Source organism: Leopardus geoffroyi, chromosome B4 (assembly GCF_018350155.1).
Source record: "Leopardus geoffroyi isolate Oge1 chromosome B4, O.geoffroyi_Oge1_pat1.0, whole genome shotgun sequence".
Lineage (NCBI taxonomy): Eukaryota > Metazoa > Chordata > Mammalia > Carnivora > Felidae > Leopardus > Leopardus geoffroyi.
In genome coordinates this window covers 71,168,517-71,191,005 of record NC_059341.1, presented here as the reverse complement: position 1 = coordinate 71,191,005, position 22,489 = coordinate 71,168,517, and the positions used below count along the sequence as shown (strand labels likewise).

General features: G+C 38.5%; 1 long non-coding RNA gene across 1 annotated transcript in view; it reads left to right on the top strand.

Annotated features, from left to right (window-relative positions):
* Positions 1-18,942: 18,942 nt before the first annotated feature.
* The window catches only part of LOC123590646, an 87,919-nt gene continuing 84,372 nt past the window's right edge, over positions 18,943-22,489 (top strand). The window contains exon 1 of the long non-coding RNA XR_006708894.1: positions 18,943-19,028. This is a non-coding gene — a long non-coding RNA (uncharacterized LOC123590646). The remainder of the gene's footprint in view (positions 19,029-22,489) is intronic.

Sequence of the window (22,489 nt, the reverse complement as noted above, 5' to 3'; positions counted from 1 at the left end):
AAAGGCAGCTTATTGGTTACAGCTGAAGGAGCTTCGGACGAGGGAGGAGAGTGACTTTGTCCTTTTGCTTGTTAACATAAATGTAACCTTTGCTTCATTTGTGGGACCAATGTTCTTTAATGTATCTTGGGTTGGATACTGAGAATTTTCTCAGTAGGCTACCTTTGGAAATAAGCTCGGGGCTGAATCACAGCAATTACAAGCCTGAGATGAAAGGAGCCACATGTACACGGAGGCCTTTTAAAGACCCAGCCAGGCTTCATTTCCTCTCACGATGGGAGGCTTTGGGTCTCTACTGACTAGGATGTAACCACAACAAAACAATATCTCTCTATGTGGGTTTTAAAAATAAACTGAAGTGATTTGTATGTACAAATGGCATCTTAGAAGAAGGAGTGTAGAAAAGCCAAGTTAAAAAAGAAAACAAACAATGCTTGAAATCCTTCCTTTTCTTTTCCTACAGGTTTTCTTCCTCAAAACTGTTGTCTGGAAAACTCATCTACTGTCGCATTGCATACTGAGCAGCTCACTCACCCTGAGTTTTGCTTGGGATTCTAATGCTATTATTATAAATAGTGTTATAGATAGGCGATAGCACTGGGCCTTCACAAGGATAACTAAACGCCTCCAGGCTTTTAAAAGGAAACACGGGGAATTTGCATTTATTGTCTTGGCTGCATTATTGGCAACATAAAGGATTCTTTGGAGGCTTGAGAGGTGGGGTCAGCCATGTTATTTGCATTTTAGGAGAGCTTAATCAACTGATTAATGACACAGAAGAATGTATCCACTCACCTGATGTTTCATTTGCATAGTTTATCAGTAGGAGATTTTTTTCTGATAATTTGCATACTCTACTGCTTTCCCAATTAGGATAACGATGAGAAACCATCAAACTCTATAAACAATGGCCACCGGCTAAATCTAAATACAGAAGGGGAAATTAGAATTTATCTAGACCACTGACGTTAACAAATATATATTTTTAATTATTATAATTGCTACTCAGCAGAAATTGACCAAGTCATACAGGCTTACACATTAAATTATTTAGACTTTATAATTATCTTTAAATAGATTTTATAATTATCTTTAAATAAATACATCTAAATAAATTATTTAGATTGTATAATGATCTTTAAATAGAGTCTTATTCCGAGTAACTTAGGGCGATTGAATCATTAGGTCAAGAAATTAGTTAAGATATACTTTATATTCAAATTCAGTTTGTATCTGAATGTGCTTTTTACTTGTAGAATCTCCAAGTATGTGAAAAGTTATAAGAAGGCATTTACATTAAAGTGATATGGAGGACAGTATTGCATAAATCTAAAATATCTAATTAAAAAATAAAAATTTCAGCCAGAACATTGCCAGTTATTCTGTCTATACAAATGCCAGAATGCTGACACACAAATGAATATCCCTCCGTATATGTATATAATTAAGTTTATAATTATCAAATAATGTTTTTGAAATAGTTTTAAAGGAATAAGTAATGGCATGAAAAGTCAGTCCACCTTTAAAATTCTGCTTTCATTTCTGATGTTCTGAAATACTTTTAAATATAGGAAATAAAAGGTACTTTGATAAAGCTCAACAAAACATCAAGACAGATCAGATCTCAAGGCTTCCACATGATTTTTCTTTTTCTTTTAGGGTGCATATGCCTAGAGAAAACTAAATTGTCCAGTCATGTGACACATTGTGTTCCCCCCACCAGATTCAAGCATCTGTGACTGTGTTGGCCCGGAATGCCTTTCCCACAACCCCAACATTTGACTGCTAAGGAAGAACTTTCTTCCAAGACTGGGTTAAGAGATTTGACTTGTTTCCCCACAACAGGTAGATGATTCTCGTTTGCCAGCTGGGTTGCAATTATCGCATTATAATAATGTAACTATGATATTGTGTCTTCCAGAACTGACTTTATAAATCACTGTATTTAAATAAAAATTTTTCTTAATGTTTATTTTTGAGAGACAGAGAGATAGAGCATGAGTGGGGGAGGGGCAGAGAGAGAGGGAGACACAGAATTCGAAGCAGCCTCCAGGCTCTGAGCTGTCAGCACAAAGCCCAACGTAGGGCACGAACCCACAAGCTGTGAGATCATGACCTGAGCGGAAGTCGGAGGCTTAACCGACTGAGCCACCCAGGCACCCTTAAATTGTTGTACTTTGAAAAATTTTACTAATTCGTAATCTTCTTTGAGTCAAAGGAATGTAGGTGCATGAAAAAAGAATTTTCTCACAAAATTTTATGTACCTTTTTGAGTAGTTCCAATAAAAAACTGAATTTTGATTGAACACAAACTTTCTTTTTAAAACATGTTCAGGAATACTATTGACTAGTTAAAAATACTCTGGACAGTCTGAAAAAGTGAAAATGACATTTTCAAAGGTTCCTGTTTTCCTTTATTTGAAAAAAAATTTGTAATGTTTTATTTTATTTTTGAGAGAGACAGAGTGTGAGCAGGGGAGGGGCAGAGAGAGAGGGAGACACAGAATCAGAAGCAGGCTCTGGGTTCTGAGCTATCCACCCAGAGCCTGATGTGGGGCTTGAACTCATGGACTGTGAGATCATGACCTGAGCTGAAGTTGGATGCTTAACTGACTGAGCCACCCAGATGCCCCACCTGTTTTCCTTTATTAAAATTGATAAAGTAGAGCTAATTTTTTAATTGAGTTATAATTGGCATGTAACAATTTATTAGTTTCAGGTGTACAACATAATGATTAGCTATTCTATATATTGTGAAAGATCACCGCAGTAAGTCTAGTTAACATCTATCGCTTTACATAGTTTCAAAATTTTTTCTTGAGCAGACTTCTAAAATTTACTCTCTTAGCAAGTTTTAAATGTGCAAAACGGTATTATTAACTATAGACACAATGGTGTACATTACATCCCAATGACTTATTTATAACTTTTTATTTCAATATATGAAATTTATTGTCAAATTGGTTTCCAGTTTATAACTTTTGACAAGCTTCAAAATAGAACTTATAAAAGAATAATCGTAAACACTTGTGTTTTTTTGTTTCAAGTGGAAATATCTGATGGGTTCACTAAATGTCTAAAATCTTCATATAAAATCACCGGTATTAAGATATTTTATTCAGTCTACCTGGTAAAAGTAAGCAATACAATAATGTCTTCTGGAAATTAAATAGAACTCTTGTTTTCCCCCACACCATTTGCTTCCTCCAAGTTTTCCAGTGTTGGTGAAATGGCCAATGTCTTACCCAGTTGCTGAAACCAAACTCTAGGCAGCATCTTTGATTCCTCCCCTCCCCTACTGTCCATGCAGTAGGATACTCCCTTTTGTCGGTCTACTCTCCTTGGCACATCAAGATCTCTGAGGATCCTGATGGTTTTTTGCTGGCGTTCAGCTCCTGGCTCAAAAGCCATCCCCCCCAGTGAGTAATTCCCAAGCATTCAATCTGAATTAGCGCTCTTGCCCCTCACAGCCCCGTGGGGCGTCAGATCAAGTCACTCCGTTCTACTTTCTTCACATCTTTCAGCAACACCTGGTATATTGCTCACTGCTGTGCTTACTTGTACTGTTTTCTCTACCAGAACATAAGCCCTCAAAGGTAAGGACATTTTCTTTCTTGCCTTTGTACCTAACAAAATGGTTGCATATAATACACACTCAAAACTGTATTTCAAATGAATATTTGAAAACAGATTTTTAAAAATTTGTCTCATCCGGGATGGCTGCGTGGCTCAGTGGGTTAGGCATCTGACTTCAGCCCAGGTCGTGCTCTCGCGGTTCGTGAGTTTGAGCCCCGCATCGGGCTGTCTGTTGTCAGTACACAGCCTGCTTCGAATCTTCTGTCCCCACCTCTCTCTCTGCCCCTCCTCCCTGTCAAAAATGAATAAACATTGAAAGAAAATAAAATAAAATTCTCTCATTCAATAAGTATCTCATTTGTGCCTAGTATTGTGCTAGGACATAAATTGAAAGACAAACATTTTATCACTTTCTACTAACTTGAAAAAAATTAGATAACTTGGCATTCTTCCCTGTGCCTCCACCCCTTCTGTTTCCATCTCTCCTCCCAGGGACCTTACTCACAGGAAGAGAGAATGGTGAAATGGAATAGCACGGAGTTAGATAGGAGTTTGTGACTTCCAAACTGTGTGATCTTACACCAGTTGTATTGACTCATAGATGCTGTGTTTCCTCCCTTGAAAAACTGAAATAATTGTTTCTATTTTAGTGGTTGTTGTGAAAACTGAATATAATGATGAATGTGTGTAATAAATATCTTAGCACATTATTGGCTTTCAATAAATGGAAGCTTTTATTGCTACTATCTCATGAAATGATCTGAGGTCAGTCATGCACCAAGCCAATTTACTTTTGAATAGTGCTTGCATAAGCCCAATTTCTGAGCAGGTAATTGGCAACTAGCAAGCATACTAAAATACAATACGTATCATATTTTTAATGGTCTGACTCCTTTCCTTTCTTTAAGAATAAAGCAAGAGATAATTGTGACTCTGATTCCTGTTGTTTCTTGATGTGGCTGCCAGATTGCATGGCAAGCCCGTAGGCGGGAGTCTGTCAGTAATGGTCCAAGTGAGTAATAAGGTGCAGTCATGTCAGAAGCGCAGAGCATCATCTCATAGTTGGGCGGTGTGAGGTCAAGTGGCTGGCTAAGAAGGTAGCATTCTGTAGATTCAAAGCAGAGAGAAAGAAAAATAGTTCTTTCCATCCAGGAGGCAATATGAAGTATATCTGACTGTATGTTATTTTAAAAAATACTCTGGAGCTAAGATAATAAGTCTCTGAGGCGAAAAGATGGATCAACTATGGGAACTTAAGTCAGCAGCAAAGAAGTAAATTTTATCATAAACAATTAAATATCCGACAGGACTAATTTTATTTATTGCTCGATAGATAGTATCTTTTTAATCTAAAACAAGCTCATATAATAAGTTAGGTGCTTTGGCAAAAGGATCTAAAACACTTTCAGTTCCACTTCTGTTTAGGCTTAAATCACCCTCTCCTTTACTTCAATTCTTGATTAGAACTCTTAACGAAATTACCGTGTCTGGTATATATATCACCAGCTCCGCTGGAGATACCAACACCTGAAGGCAAGTGTGTATATGTGCTTGCGTGGGAGTATATACGTGCCTGCGTTTATGTTTTCATGCACACATACGGTGTTTCCTGCAACTACTGCTCTGACCCTGGGGGAGACCTTGAATCCTCTTCCCTTTTACGTAACTGAGATAACCAGAGGTTAATCTGCCTCTTCATCTCTTGCTCTAACTGGGACTAAAGCAGAGCTTGGGACCAACCGTGTTTGAGGGGTTGCAGGGGAACCTGGGACTCTGCTGTTGTGTGAAATGGCCCAATGCTGAATTAGTTCTATATTGACTAAACCCAGTAGAATACTTTGATATACAAACTCATCCAGGTCTATTTGTGGTTGAATCCAATCGGAGTCAATATTGAAGCTGGTTTCTTAGAGCTACCTTATATCTTCCTTGGAACCACCCCAGAAATATAAGACACCTACAGATTGAAGGGGTCTCAGTATAACTACAGCAGAAACAAACTCCTTAGGCTTCCTAGAGCAATTCATACCAAATCCCTCCAAAGGCAATGGTAGGGGGATAAGTTTCAGAATACTTTCGGCCCCATGAGAATCATCTATAACTATGCTGTCAAAGATGGTAGCTACTAACCCTCAATCTCTATTAGAATTACATTTTAAATTAATTAAAGTTAGATAAAATAAAAAATTTAGTCCCTCAGTTACATAGACTACAATAGTCGCATGTCTATGTATTAACACAGATGTAGAACATTTCCATAAGAGCAAGACCAAAGTTTGGGGTAAACTTCAAAGTTAGTGCTTCTTGCGGGCTTCCAATAATCCTTTGTTGAATAGTTGAGTAATTCATCGATTTTCTACACCTGCTCAAGCACCTGCTGCCCCTTCTGTGATGCTAATCAGGCTTCTAACTACTCATGCAATATCTCCATTAAACTGCGAGCTCTCTGAAGGCAAGCGCTATGTCCGTCTAGTTTATCATTGTATCCCTAACATCTAGCATGATGCCTAGAACATAGTTATTGTGCAATAAATATTTGTTGAATGAATGAATGAGTGAATCCTAACCTTCCTTGTATATATCACTCATGGATAAAATGCCAATTCCTTGGGGTCAGTGTGAGGACTAAATGAAATAGCATAAATAAAGTACCTGGCACGTGCCTGACACTTAATAGGTGTTCAAATACCACTTCCTCTCTCACTCTTTGATTAATAGAAGCCTGGGTCTCCTGGATCCACAGGTCAGAGGGACTTCTGGTCAAGCCAGTAATTTCCCTGGGTCTCAGCTGTTGTGTTTCCTTCCCTTTGATCAAAAGCTTGGCTTAAGTTATTAACTACAAGGGAAAGAGATCAGAGTTCAGTTCTGCTATTTGGCACTAATGCAGCAGTTCTCCAAGGGAACAAAGTACTAACTCAGAGCAGTTAGCTTCATAATTCATTCTAGAAATCTCTTCCAGACTAAAATTCTGGCCTTTTACCAACCATCCGGTTCATTCAGCCTTCTCTTCTCCTATCAGAATTCTTAATGCAAACGGTGCCAGCAATTAAGTGTCGACACCATTCCTACAGATTCCTAGACATAAATTAGCACCGCAGAGGCAATTGGAGGGAGAAATTTGGACTGAATAGTAGTTTAGGATGAGCGCTTGAAGTCTTTTTCTTTGTCCTTGCTCTCTGTGTTCAACTCTCCCCCAAAAATGCTACCTTTGTGTATTTTAGAAGTAGAGAGGGATGGCAAAGTTTTGTTTAGCTTAGAGGCAGTTATTGGAAAAGCCAATTCTAAGATGTACAAAACAAAAAAGGGAAAGGAAAAGACCCTGAGTGTTTTCCAGGGTGGTTCTAAGTATTATGGAGCATGTTGTGGAAAAATTCTTAGCCATCTGCTAACGGATATTAGTAAAAGTGGAGACTGTGCTAAATAATAAAGTGTCGGGTTGTCCTTTACAGAAAGTTAATAAAAAGAAGGAAGTGAAAGACTGCTCATTATTTTTAATGACTGTGCTTTCCAGCAGAGTGCCTGTGTCTCCCTGCCTTTACTTTCTGCCTTCTTTCAGTTCATTATAACACACTAAACTACTCCTTAGAATGATAGCTTTGTTCCAAAGCTCGGAGTTTATTAAGAGGCTCTCAGTCCCAGGCTGACCGGTTGTTAATCACAGTTCCAGTGCCCAGGTGACGATGCAAAGGTGTGTCTGTGACACTGTCCACGGAGCAGTCACCAGCCATGACTGCCCTGGATTTCCTTCGGAGCAGGTCCACGTTGTCTCAGGGATCCAGCTCTTAAGTGCTTCATTGTACTTGGTGGGTGATGTAAGTTTTAGCCATCCATAAAAGTAACTGTTACCAGAAGAGTTCCTCTCATTTTGGTAAACGAGGAGAGAATATCATGTGGTTGGTAGTCTTGGTCTTTGAAAATTCCACATAGATGTAATATTCCTATCACACTTGCTGTTCTGGTTTTATTAGTTCCCCATACACCATTTGAATGTATGAACTTCATGCTGTACATTTAGAGTAAGTAGCTTTCTGTATTAACATCTTTGGCTATCAACGACCCAAGATCCCCCAGAGAAATTAGGGAAATGTGGATAATAAATTCAGTAATAGTGAGATAGAAAAAACAAGTAATCCTTTATTTAATGATGATGCCAAAAGAAGGTAAACTCTTTAATTTAGGCACATATGTGTTTCAAGAAGTAGTAAAGTATTGAAAGCCAACAAATATGAATGAAAATACTTACACAGAGAGAAGGGATGAAAATTCCAGCTCTAAACTCTATTATTAGGTTATACCTGCTGTCTTTGTTAGGTTTTTCTTTTAAAAAAAGCCATGTTTCTCTTTCTAAATAAGGGCTAATTTGGCTGTGCTCTGGAAAGCCCTTTGAACTTTGTGTTCACAAGTCCTTGTGTTTTGAAAAAGAGATACGTGCTCCAGAGAGCGCCTGAGATGGGTAAGTGACACCAGGCCCTTGAGTGGGTGGGGTCGGAGCAGGAAATGTGGCAGCAGCATTTTCTCTGAACTGACTGGGATTTAGTCCCTTTGACATTCTTCAGGCAAAATCATCAGACATTTACTTATTTATATACTCAAGAATTGGAGTGACACTGCCTGATTTACTTGCGTTTCCATGTGAGCATATGTGTTTTTTAAACAAAATAAATGTGTCTTTTTGCCAAAAGTATTCAGGCACTGTATCCTTAAAAAAGACTTGCTAGAAATAAAGTATATGTTTATTCATTAGCTGTCAAGCACTTCTGGGCTTGGCACCCACACAAACATGCTGTTTAATGTGGAGTTTAATAACATTTATATAGAACTGAGCTGACTATCTTGGTGGAGAAAAATCCATACTGTCCATACTGACACAACATGATGTTTTGTTTGTCTCCATCCAGGAGAGGAGAAGTTTGACTAGGGCTATCCAGCTTTATCTAAACACTGCCATGCTGTTGATGATGATAATAATAATAATAATAGTAATAATGCACTTTACTGTCATTCTAGAAATGAAGAATGAAGCCAGCCAGCCAATATGAAAGAAAAATGAACATATTATAGTTTTCTCCAAAGCCCAGTAGAGATTTAGTCCGAGCTATTTTTACCTTCTCCCCAATGATTTAACTTTCTTGTCTCTTGACAATGATCTAGCGTTGTTTGATCTATGCAGTTTGAAAGAGACAACGTTGATAAGCCGCTAAGCAGAAAACGAATTAGGAAAGAAAGAGTTCATTGGATTGCTGGAAAAATAACAAAGTGAACAAAGGAAAGAAAGCAAATGTTCTGTTCTGTCATCGACCAGGCTTACACCGCATGGAGGGAGTTAACAGTCATTTCCCCAAGGCCAGGCCTGCTCTACTTGACTTGTTATTAGAGTCCGTAGGAAAATCATCAGACTTGGCTGGGACAACACGTTCTAAGAACTGGTGATGTGAGAGGAGTAGGGATGGTTCCATGGAACATGAGGAACGATAAGAGGCGACACCTGGGGTGAGAGGGTGAAGCAATAACATTTAGGGGCAGTTAAGTGTCAATCGCATTGATAGTTAAACTACTCTGTTAGGGGTTACAAATTGAGAAGTTTAACTGCATTTCTGTTTCAGGATGGTAGGCTTTCCTGAGTCTTGTGGGACAGGTCTATGGTTTTCTAAGTGTGTACACACACACCCATGTGTCATTGCATGTGTGCAGGAGAGACTGACGAGAAGGAAGAATGGAGAAGAAAGCCGTTTCCATTGCATACATCTCTGCTTCGAATTGTAGCATTTAAACAGATAAAAAACTATTACCAGTAGATTGGGATACACTGTCGTCTTGAAAACTCAGTTTGTTCATTTATGGGAGGCAATAGTAACCGATTCACAGCTTAGTTACAAGCATTGAGTAAGAGGATACGTGTAAAGCATACTTTAATATCTATATAGGAACAAATAAACATTCCTTTTTCACCTCTCCACCCCAAGATCTACCCTGATAACCACCCCCTTTTGCAACCTATCCGGGACAGAACAAACAAGAAGATAACCCACAGTAAGCTACTGAATGCGAGAACTAAATGCTTATCCTACCTGTACCTGAATATATAATGAGGGTTGGGTAGGATAAAATAATGGAGAAATAGCTGTTCAGCAGATTATTGGTTTTCAATTTAGATTCCTATCTATTTCACTCTGATTATTTTGGCTGGATGCCCTAGGGTAGCACTAAGGGGACACATTGCTACAGTAATAAGCCCAGATTTGGACTAAGAATAACTTTTAAACAGTTCTACCTCTTTCATCTTTTCTCTTGTCAAGACTATTGAGCTCATTAGTTTAAAGTACCAGCATGAAAAAGAATTCCTAAAAACAGATAATGTTATGAGCCTTGGGGAAATACTCTATTATAATTTGCTCTACAGATACATTTAAAAAATAGCTCTACAAGAATTATTGCTCAATTATAATAAAATTCCTATGACGTTACATGCTCTATGTTAATAAGCGTGAGCTCATGTTGGCCCACCTGTTATTACAGTGAACACCACAGTGTTGTGGTGAAGGGTCAGACAAGACAGGAACAGAGGATGTAGGTAACCAGGAAGCCAGAACTCAGAGCGGAGAAGTTAAAGACAACAATGGGTCTCCACTGAGAAAAAGGAGGGAGGCTGGGGGGTTGTGCAATAAAATTTCTTTGTACTTTAAAGCTTCGCTTCCTGAAAATGTTGCAATACCATTGCTATCTCCAAAAGACTAAAGTTCTAGGCTTGGTAAGGAAGGAGTAAATGGAAATTGCATAAAGATCATTTTCTTCCTGGAACAATATAAAAATTTTGGCTGGCTTTTCTGGCAGAGAAATGTTGAATTATATTCCTTTTTCATATAATATATGGCTTTTCTATGAGATAAGTCTTTAGGGAAATGAACCAACATCCTTTCCCACCCTTACAAGTTGTCAGATAATTTTGTTTTGCAAATTTGGATTTGCTAGAAGTTATCTACTGAGATGGGCCAAGCAGAAAAAATGAAAGTGTGTACCACACACAATCATAATCAACTCAACATAACTGCAATTTCCCATGGAGCCCAGACTGTCATTTCCCAAATGTCATCCATCAGGGGTCAAAATAAGTTGAGACTATTTGATTTAATATTATCTGATAAACAGGATCAGGTCTGCACAGCACCTTAAAGAAAGTTCTTTGGGGGGCAAAAAAGCTTCACCCAGAAAGGAATAATGTTAGATAAATTTCACCTTTCCAAGTCAAATTGAACTCATGGTGGAAGATGGTTGATCTACTGGATGAATAAAACAGAACTGGATTCTGGTTCATTTTTTCTTAAGAACTCCATGTCTGCATACTTTCTGCCAGGTTTTTACAATATTATTGGAAACACATTCCAAGTGGTTATCCACATCCAAAGATTAGAAAATTCTATATTATTTGCACTGTTGATGCATTGCTACTGTAGAAATGATTTGTTTTTCTGTCTATAATGCCTCTAAATTTTATACTAAAATGCTCCCCAGGAAGCTTCTTACATACAATGGACAATCTCTGAGTTCCTCTGTCAATAATAATGTAAAGTAGATTAGCAAACTACTTTTCTATTAATAATTAACCATTAATAAAAAGGTGCCATTAATAAAAATGGAAGACTTGTGACTAAAATCTTGGAACAGTTAATCCATTCGTTATATCGTAAAACCTCATCTGCAGTTTGATTTAACACCGTAACCCCTTAGAAACTGGTCTGCCATACAATTGGATCTTAATAAGTATTAGTGGAATGAATGAATACACTGATGAGAGTTTATGAGTCTAATAGCTTTATTCAAAATGCTGTTTTGTGAATTACCACCCAATTTGTAAGTGCCCTTTCCTACAAAAATGAAGAATATATGGATACTTCCCTGATGACCTTACAATTTAAGTGGACGGAAAAAACATAAATCGATGAAACAATAAAACCACCAGCAGCAAGTCTGGCATTAGAGGAAGACAAAAGATGGTGTTATGAGAACTCAGAAGAGAGAGATGATGCTCAGCTGTGGTTGTACCACCCCAAAAAGAATATCTCAGTGTGGCGAGAAGAGCTAGCATAAAGTAGGCATAGACCCTGGAGCTGGACAGTTGAGATCAAACCCTAGTACGATCCGGCAAAGTTGGCCATGTACACTGGTGAAGTTACTTGGCCACTCTGGGTGAAATGGTGATATTAATAGATTCTGCTTTACAGAGTAGTCGTGAAGATTACCCCAGTCCCTATATGGATTATCCTGATAAAGGCACAGTAGCAGGTTCACCTCTACTACTGGTGATCTCGTTCTTACCATACTTGGCAGGCCTTCTTTCCAAATGTTAGAATGTTGAAATTATTCAGCTGTCACCACTAACAGCATATTCTAGAAGGAAATGAATGTCAGATCACCTTGGAACATGTAATCCTGGACTCTGCCAATAGCTACTATAGCCAGCTGCTGAGGGAGTGTCTTCTTCAATGCCGTGTGGGTAGATCTGATCCTCAGCAGCATTTCTATAACCTGCTGGAAGTCCTCACAACATTTGCAGTGGAACTAGCACGTTGATACTTCATCTGGCCACCAGCACACTTGACCAGAGTGTAAAACCATGGGTGGGGGGTGGATGGGAGCTGAGAAGGGAGGGTCTCGATTCTTAGATTTACAAACCTGTGTTGCTCATTCAAAAAACCTCTCTGATAAATACAGCTTCCCTTCATGCCTTCAGGGAATGTTTTTCATAGGATGTGAAGAATTTACGGTGAAAACAACTTCATCTGAGAATCTAGGAGGCAGCTAAGCCCCAACATTCTTTACTTACTCATAACTTTCCAGGAACTGCAGTTGCAATGGCTTGATTCCTGAGACCATGGCAGAGCATTCCTCATCACCCTCATTGAGTGTAGAAAGAATGTTAGTCCTGGTCATTGAATTTCTTCTGATCGGAAATCTTTTATCCAGAAATCTCTACCCCCAAGTCGGCCTTCCATACCAGGCACAAAGACCTGTCTATATACACTCCGTCCAATTCACTAACTTTTTGGGGAAGACAGTAGAGCTATAGAAATAGTAAGTAAATATTCTTTAACATTAATAGCACATTGGGGCACCTAGGTGGCTCGGTCAGTTGAGCGTCTGACTCTTGATTTTGGCACAGGTCATGATCCCAGGGTCGTGTACTGAGCATGGAGCCTGCTTACGATTCTCTCTCTCTCTCTCTCTCTCTCTCTCTCTCTCTCTCTTTCTCTCTCTCTCTCTTTCTCTCTCTCTTTCTACCTCTGCCCCTCCTTTGCTCATGCTCTTTTTCTCTCTCTCTAAAAAATAATAAAAAATGAAATAAAATTTATAGCAGCATAGAATGTCTTCTTGTGTAGCTTCATTACTGAGCAGCAACGTAAGAAATTACTGGCTCCTAGCAACAGGCTTATTTGTTGCTTTTCCTTCAGTTGTTAAAGAAAAAAAAAGTGAAAGAAAAATAGTGAAAATCAGAATATGATTGTTTATAGGTTTAACATCTGGGAAATTAACTTGCTTTCGGTGCAATCATGTCAGCCAAAATGAAAATTAAACTCATGTTCAAAGCCAGGTTTACCTGAATTCAACATACCCTCCAAGACTTAAAAAATAAGAATTAAAACTGGTACCACTGTTGTGTTTAGCTTCTTATAAAAACTGTTGTGTTTACTTTAAAATTCATTTTCTTCCAATCAGTTTCTTCTTAATGAAATACAGCATACATTTATATATCTGATTTTCAAAGAAGGAAGACAAAAACTTAGCTTATATTAGAGGTGGCTGATTTTGTTTCCTGCCACTACAGAGAGAAAATTCTTTGACTGCTGAACTGTTTTACTTTGAAATGGACAAGAGAGGGCACTCATGTATTTCATATATAATTGTGCATAATTTTTTTTTTCAGCTATTAAAGGATTGACTCACAATCCTTATTGCATTTTTAAAAATACATTTTAAAAAGGATTGGAAAAAATACAAAATTAATATATAACATTGATACAAATATACTATTGTTTATCAATAAAAGGGAGAAGGAAAAGAGAATTTTTGGAAGATAACCGTATACATCTCTTTAAGGGGATTTTGACAAACAAACAAACATTTTTTGCTACTAAGCTTGATTTTAATGCACTCTGAAATGAGCATGCCTTAAAAAGTACTATTTGAAAAGAACAAGAAAGACTTCTGTTTAATCAAAATTTGGCAGAAGCTAGATTGTTACTTAAAAAGAATGATGCCCTTTGGCTGATAACAGGGAATTGCCAAAATTTATAACTGAAAAGAATGAGGTCATCTCAACTCAGTTGTAAGGAGAGGACTGTACCCTTTCCAAAGGGCAGTCTAATGCCTTCTTTGAACCAGCCCACTGAGCGGAAGCCGGGGCCTCCTAGCACAGGCCAGGAGGGAGGTGAGAGGCAGAGCCTGCTCTGAGTCCTTGCTGTAAATGTCACTTCTTGCCCCTGCGCCACTCTATTCCACATCCAAACCATCTTTCTGCAGAGGTCACAGAGCCTGCATGTGGGTGGATGCTTACACTTTTCCCAGCATCATTTACCTGCCAAGTGTTAAATATAAAATCCCAGCCAAAGCCTTCAGACAGACATTCCTGGTGGACCTCAGAAGGGAAGGAGCCCGAGGACAGCATCCTTATCCAAAGATCAAAATGTAGGGCAAACAGCCAGAAATCATCAGAGGCTTCAAAGCAGAGAAAGAAATCAGGCATTTCCCGCCCCCCCCCCACCCCAAAGATAAGGGATTATTCATTATAATCTTTTCCACAAGTATTTGGTTCAGAGTTGGAGAACAAGTCATAACTTTTGCTACCTTTAAATATTCTAATGTTTTTAAATTCTTAAGGTCTTGTCTCTTATAATGTAAAACACTCAAAAGCACAGAGAAACAGTGCTGTCTCCCCCGTTAATTTCAGTTTTTAGCAAGACAGAGTGCTCTGCGGAGATATAGACGCATTTGTGAATTTGATCTTGTTTATTGATCCTTACATGATTCTCCTAAATTGTCATAATAGCAGCGATTACTTCTGACGCATTATCAATGGGAAATGAGGATTCAGGACAAATAGAAGCTGGTAGTGATGTGAAAGCTACATCTATTTATTCATTCAGGCTTACAACAATGGGCAGTTGGAAACAGTGAATGGGTGGGAGTGAACTGACTCAACATTTATTGATGAGCTTACTGAGTGTGCATCAATCACACAGGGTCATGAAAAGAAGAGATCTCGGGGAGATATGAAACAGAATCCCTATGACATGCTCTGTGGCCACCATTCTCAAACTTTTGGTCTCAGAATCTCTTTATACTTTTAAAAAGTATGAGGACCCTAAAGAGCTTAAGTGGGTTATATCTATCTATATTTACTATAGTAGAAGTTAAAACAAAAAAAGATTGAAATGTTCAATTTAAGGAACAGTAATAAACATTTTCTTATATCCCCCCCCCCCCCCCCCCGTGCCACACACACACAAAAATTACTTGTAAGAGTAGAATTGTTTTATACTTTGAACATCTTTGCAAGGTCTGGCTTAACAAAAGTTAGCTAGATTGTCATATCTGCCTCTTCATTCAATCTGTTTTGATGTGTTATTTTGGTTGAAGTATATGAAGAAAATCTGGTCTCACACATACAGAGTTGGAAAAGGAAGGAGTATTTTGATAGCCATTTTAGATAATTATGACTATCCTATCATACTATTCAAAAACTGGAAGTTTCTTAAAGATTAGTTACCATATAGAATCTGACACTATATTCATGATTTTTTTTGCACTCTGTTACATTGGCCTATCTTGCACCTTGAATATATGTGTTTTTATCCATGTATGATTTTTATAACATCATGATTTGCTATTTGGAACATAGTGGTCATTCTTTTATGCAGATCTGCCAAATGTACAGTAGAAATCTCCACTATGAGTGTATACTCATGAGAAAATGAGCTTTTGTAGGCAAATAATATACCAGCATTATTATAAAAATTATATGACTTCACAGATTCCCTGAAGGTATGTCAGGGGACCCCAAAGGGCCAGGTTCTTGGGAAACAGCTGCTCTCTGCCTTTTTTTCATCCACAGAGTATAAACCTCTTCCTTCTACTCCTACAGGTACCTTGCTATCACCTCTTTGAACTTCTTTTGATATATAATACATATGTCACACTTTTTTTTCTCATTTTAGAATCTTTGCTAACTTCTTGACTTTCAGTAAAATTTTAGTTTATTACTTTTTTTAAGTTTATTTGTTTTTGAGAGAGAGAGAGAGGGCAAGGGGTGGGGGGGAAGGAAGGGGAAGGAGGAGGAAGAAGCCAAAGCAGGCTTCACGCTGACCAGCACAGAGCCCGACATGGGGCTGGATCTCATGAGCTGTGAGATCATGACCTGAGCCAAAATCAGGAGTCAGATGCTTAACCAATGGAGCCACTGAAGCACCCCTAAAGTTTTAGTTCAGATGCTGCTTTTTCTAAGCATTCTACTTTGACCTTTAATCTGAATTAGGTGCCCTTTCCTACAGGTATTATTCAAAACATGATTTGTCTACTTTCCTGAAGTTTCTAAATAGATTGAAACCCCTAACAGGCAAGGATTATGACTTGTCTTGATCATTATGTAACATTAATAAAGCTGGGGTTTTTCTTTTCCATTTTAAAGAATAAAAACCATGAAATAATGGTATGGGGTAGAGGTAAAGAGATGTTTTTTATGCTACCTTAGATTCTATTTCCTTTGGTCTAGTATTAGATTCTTAAACTACTAGAATCTAGTATTAGATTCTTCAGATATAGCTCAAGTATGTTATAGGGAATTTTCTCTTTGTAGGCAAAGATAATCTCTCTGCTAAATCCTCCCATTCTGCAAGGCACAGGTCAGCCTACACAGTCTTTTTTAAAAAAAAAGAAAAAGTGCTCCTGACCACTTCCATCTCACAGCTCTTGCTCATTCCTTTGAACGTACATAGCCCTAACATATTTTCATGCTGTAGATTTGGCTACTTACCAGTGCTACCTTTTAGCAGTGGTTTTTTTGGGTCCATATTTCCCCCACAAGCAGTGAGCTTCTTGAAATGTCCTCTTTATCTTTGGAGCCTCCCCATAAAATTCACATTTCCTGACACACAGCAGATGATTAATAATTAATTTTAACTGACTGGCTGATTTGTCATTGTGATCTCAGTCTTCTTTCCTAAAGGACCATTCCAAAATAATGTATCACTGACTTTGAACTTGCAGTACGGTCTTCTATTACACTTTGATCTGGAAAACCTGCAAACTGCAAGGCAATAGTTGTCCATATAAGAAGAAAAGCACACCCTTGTTCAAACTGTTCTTGATTTCATTCACTGAGTACCTTCATCAAATTGAATAGGCCTGTGCCCCAAATAATGTGTTTTTTCTGGAAACATCTCATTGTGCAAGTAACAGTTGCACATAACAGAAAAGCAATTCAAAACATCTTAAGTAAAAAGGAAATTTATTGGCTCATACAGTCGTTAAGCCCATGGGTGGAGATGTTTGCATTTAAGCCTGATTAAATCCAGAAGCTCAAACAATAATAGCAGCTTATCCATCTCTAGGATCTACTAAACATCTATTTGTTTTTTCATCTCTCTTCCTGTTGGCCTCATTCTTTCATGCCTTAGGATCTCAAGGAAGGTCTGGCCTCTGTGCTTAGAGCCTACAAGCCTCAAGAAATAAACACACTATCTCCAGCATCTACCTTTGCAGTCTCAGTGCAAGCACACTGATTGACTCAGCTTATGTCATGTGACCATCCCTTAGCCTAATCGTTATAGATCAAATAGTAGAGTGCCATGGTTAGATAAACCCCGATCCTATGTCCCCTACCTTCACTCCCCGGTCAGCCCTAACCAGATGGGATAAGAGTGGGGTAAAGCCTAACGGAAACTGAGATGCTAGACCACAGAAAGATTATCATTTATGTCAAGGTTCAAAGATTTCTCTGTAATAATAATAAATTGTTGTTTGGGCAAGACAAGAAGTATTTAAAATTGGATACAAAGAAAAACAATGTTTGGTTTATCAAATAGGAAAAATATTGGTTACTTGGAGAGAAAGCAGTATTTCATCTTTAAAAAAATAACTAGATTCAAATTTGGAAGAGAAGAGATATGAACTTATCAACATATTAGCTGTGGATTGTAGGCAAATCATTTACCCTTTTTTTTGAAATGTTTATTTATTTTGAGGGAAAGAGAGTGAGGGAGAGGCAGAGAAAGAGAAAGAAAATCCCAAGCAGGGATCCTCTACACTGTAAGAGCAGAGCCCAATGTGGGACTTGATCTCACGGTTCATGAGGTCACGACCTGAGCCGAACTCAAAAGTTGGACGCTTAATCCACTGAGTCACTCAGGCACCCCAAATCATTTACCCTTTCTGAGTTTCAGTTTCCTTTCGGTTAAATGAAAGAATTTTATATTTTTTTTTATGCTTTTAGGGAGAAAGTTAGATAATGTATTTGAAGTACCTAAAATGGACCTGCCATGTAGTGGTTCCTTGATACAAGTTCAATCCATTATTCTCTATTATTTTCATTCTCTCTTTCCCCTCCTCTCTACTGCAAAGGATGAGGCAAAAGTGACCAGCTTTGGAGCATTCAATGTCCAAATACACTTGTCACCACCTGTCCTGTTCACACCTGCTCTAAATTAGTGGTTGTCTACCTTAGGTTATACATTAGAGTCACCTGGAAAGCTCTTAAAGCTCCTGATGCCCAGCTGCACCCTAAACTAAGTCAGAGTCTAAGATAGGAACTCGAGCAGTACTTTTATAATCCTCTGGGTGATTTCAATGTATAGTCAAAGTTGACAATTCTCTAAATTGCTCAATTCTTTTGGCATTTGATACACACGTTAGTGGTAAATTATGTTGTTAACATTTTCCAAGTTTTGGGTTGTTTCTGCATTAACCATGTCTTTTGCTTTATGTATTCCGGTGCTTTGAAATCTGGGGCTTTGTTGACACTGGAGAGACCACCTCCCCCAGGTGTAGCCAGTTCCTAGAAATGGTAAACAATTGCCCTGCAAGAGTGCTTTTCAAAAACAAACCAACCAATTCAGAGCCCACCCCTCCAATCACTTCCTTTGTTGGGCTTTCACACTCTGAAAGTAGTAGGTAGATAGATAGTAGGTAGGTAGATAGATAAGTAGGTAGATAGTTATCTATCTATCTACCTACACTCCAGGGCCAGGTACCAGACAGCTACGGAGAGCGCCTATGTCTTAAATATGCTAAAATTATTCAAACTAGTCAATCCTAAACCTGCTTACCCAGCCTCACCTGTTTCTTCCTGGAGGAACTGCAATAAAGCCTCTCGCCCACAGTGTTTCTACCTCCTTGTGCCTCCTCACGGATGCTTCCTGGTGTGGGGTTTCTTGACGGGTGTGCCCTCCCCGCTGCTTGGGAACGTGAGTAACACGCTCTTTTCAATGGCAATGGCCTCCCGATCTGGTGGTCTTACTATGCAGCCAAGTTTCTATTAATCCCCATCTTTGTAAGTTCTTTCTGTCAAGTGGACTACAAGCACTTTGAGGGAAGGGACTACATTTCACATTTTCTTAGTGTTCTCATAGTTCTGAATTGAGTGTGGTTAGTGTTGGCTTTTCGATAAATCTTTATTACAGGATTCAATTTAGGACCTATGGATATAGAATATTGTGTTAAATTGGAAAGTATTCACTGGAAAAGCCCAAATATTTACTTAACGTGAATTGCAATCCATGTTAGTTCTTCAGGAAAATTGGTACAGGGCAACGTGAGAGACTAATACTAGGAGTTTCTAATGAACTCTGTCTAGTTCTTTCCTTTGTATCACTTATTCATGTTCTCTTAAAAAAAAAAAAACACCTAGGCTCATGATTTGATGTTTTTAATAGCCTTTTAAAAACAGGTTCTCACTTGCTTTGAAAACAAATATATCCATAAGGCCGAGAACAGGTTAAAACCTGGTCACCTCATTAATACATTTAGTGGGGGCCAAGATCAGGTTAGGACTTGGTCACCTCATTATTACCTTGTTGAGGCACCTCCAATTTAGTAGCCAAGCAAGGTATTAATGAGGTGGCTGAGTTCTAATCCACTTTTGGCTCTAGGAAAGGCACAGCGTGTAAGGCAGATTAGGACATGTTGTGAAAAATCCCCATTAGATATCAGTAATGCAACTTAACTATAAAAATAGTATGGTCATGGGGCGCCTGGGTGGCGCAGTCGGTTAAGCGTCCGACTTCAGCCAGGTCACGATCTCGCGGTCCGTGAGTTCGAGCCCCGCGTCAGGCTCTGGGCTGATGGCTCAGAGCCTGGAGCCTGTTTCCGATTCTGTGTCTCCCTCTCTCTCTGCCCCTCCCCCATTCATGCTCTGTCTCTCTCTGTCCCAAAAATAAATAAACATTGAAAAAAAAAATTAAAAAAAAAATAGTATGGTCACAAGATTATTAAAAATAATAATGCGTTCTTACCATACCAAAACCAAGCATTGTCCTAGAAATGTCATTTCATACCCAGAACAAATCTGTATGGAAGATTCTATCATCATTTGGAAGTGAGGAAATTAAAACTCTGAGAGGTTAAGTAACCTATCTAAGGTCACACAGCGAATTATTGGGAGAAACTGTCTGCCTTTTAAAACTGTCTGCAGTCACGCCCCATTCTCCCCTCGCCAGCCTTGGCTTATTTGGAGAACACTCCCCAGGTGATTTTGATGCACAGCTGGACATGAAAAGTAATGAACTTTGGCAGTATTTTATACACTGTGGGTCATGATGTACTTGTATGTAATGGAGTCAATTTGGTGGTGTGCAAAAACCATATAAAATTAAACAATATAAAGTGGAAACTATCAGAGTGCATCACAGGTAGTAAAGGTATATATTTTTCAAGAAGCTCTTGCTACAGTTTTCTATGTATACTGGATCTGGATGAAAGTGGATTTCTTGCTGTGCTTATGGGTTCAAAAGCATTTGAAAGCTAGTCTAGGGATTATGAATTAACACTACAGGCCAAAGACCAAACAGTAACTCTCTTGGAGGAGAGCCGTGTATTATTGGAACCAACTACCTAACCGATTTCTTGTTGGAGAATCTTTGAAGGGAGGTGAGGGGGCAATTAAGAGCTGTAGGAATGGGATGGGGCAGGCTTCTGGGATAGAAACTGCTCTGTAAGAAGAGAATGCCTCCCTCATTTGTCCTTCAAATGTAGAAAGCCTCATGGTTCTTGTGGTTACGTTTCTCTACTTATTAGGCTGGAGGGTTTTCAGCTAACATGGCTCATGCAGAGACATGTGACTTTGATTCTTACATGATAAACCCGAGATAGTCTGAATAAAGCTGGCTTGCTAGGAGTTATGCTCGAATCTTCACATGGCAGCAGACGAGATGTTTCTGTATTTTTGCAGCTGCCCCTGACTCTGGTTTGAACCAAACCACTATCAGCTGCAGACCTCACACCACTGTAGTTTTTAATACTAATGAAACAAATGTGGTTTAAGAAGATGGGAAAAATAAGTTTTACCAAATGTTGCAGTTTTGTTTTTTCTGAGTAATATTTCCTGGTACTTAGGGAAGTTGGTTTCACTTTGAGCGTTACCTTCAGGGAGTTTCTCTGAATTATTCCCATTTACAAGTTGACGAAGCTGAACTAGTATAACCTGAGGTACGAGCACGCACTGTCAAAATTGAGGTTTAACAAGGTAGCTGTTACTTTAAAACCAAACAAAACAAATGCCAAACGCCGTGTATTTACTTCTTAGAAGAAAGAACATTAAAAGAATGAAAAGTAATGTTGAGTAAATATTGCTGTCGGTGTTTTCCTGGAGGCTGTGTTGCAAATCCTATAAACATGTTGCCCAACACTTGCTCATCTTGCCAAAACCTCTTTTCCAACAAGGTGCATACACATGCCCCCAAGACTGCCTACACACGTCCATTCTGACCTGAGTGGTTTATAAGTGCTTGTGACTGGAGCACTTCTTGTTTCCCCAGCAATGTTCCTGCTTGCAAACGAGGTAGCCATCAAGCTGAAGTTTTCAAGTGGAATCATAATAGGCAACATAGGGCATCTTCTTCTCCTGTTTGGAAAATTGTTACTAACCTCAGACATTAGGTTACGGATTATAGAGGTAAATATTAGCCTGATCTCTTTCCAAACTCTTCCCTGACCCTACCGCAGACGACATCATGCAATCACTGAAGTTCATGAAGTTATTTATTCCATTCAACATGTTTCACAGTCTGCTAAGTGAACATGTAGTCATTGAAGTTTTATGTGAAGACCTGTTTATATAGTGTTCCAGAAATACTCACACACAATTGCGCACAAGTAGAGTACAGTTAAACCACTTCCAGGGTGTTTCTGGTCTTGCTCAGCGGCTGATAAAGTCCCCAGAAGTACCTAATAAGTAGGCCAGTAATTTTTGGTTACAAGAAAATAGATTAAAATCCTTATATACTAATAAATTGTGAAGGTTTTTTAGCTTTTTTTCTCTTCTCCGCTTTTGATGTAAACATTCATAATAAGTCCCGAATCGATAAAACCTTTAAAAATAATTCCTTTATTACTAAAAAAAAAAAAAAAAAAAAAAATTAAAACCTACCAAGATTTCTAACTTCTGTCAAAGTTTCATGTCAAAATAGAACAATAATAATGAAAACGGTTAAACGACTGGCATGTCCATGTGTGCAGGGGGTTTGACACAATTTGGATCTTCTGCTGTAGTTGCCACTGTCAGTGTTTTATATGGAATTAGATGCCAGTATGAAAAAGAGTAGAATAAGCTTGCTACTTCTCAGGGCTTGTTATTACAAAGCTGTGAGGCCCCCCTTTTTTTCTTTCTTTTTTTTTTTTTGAGAGAGGGCGCAACTGACGGACTGAGAGA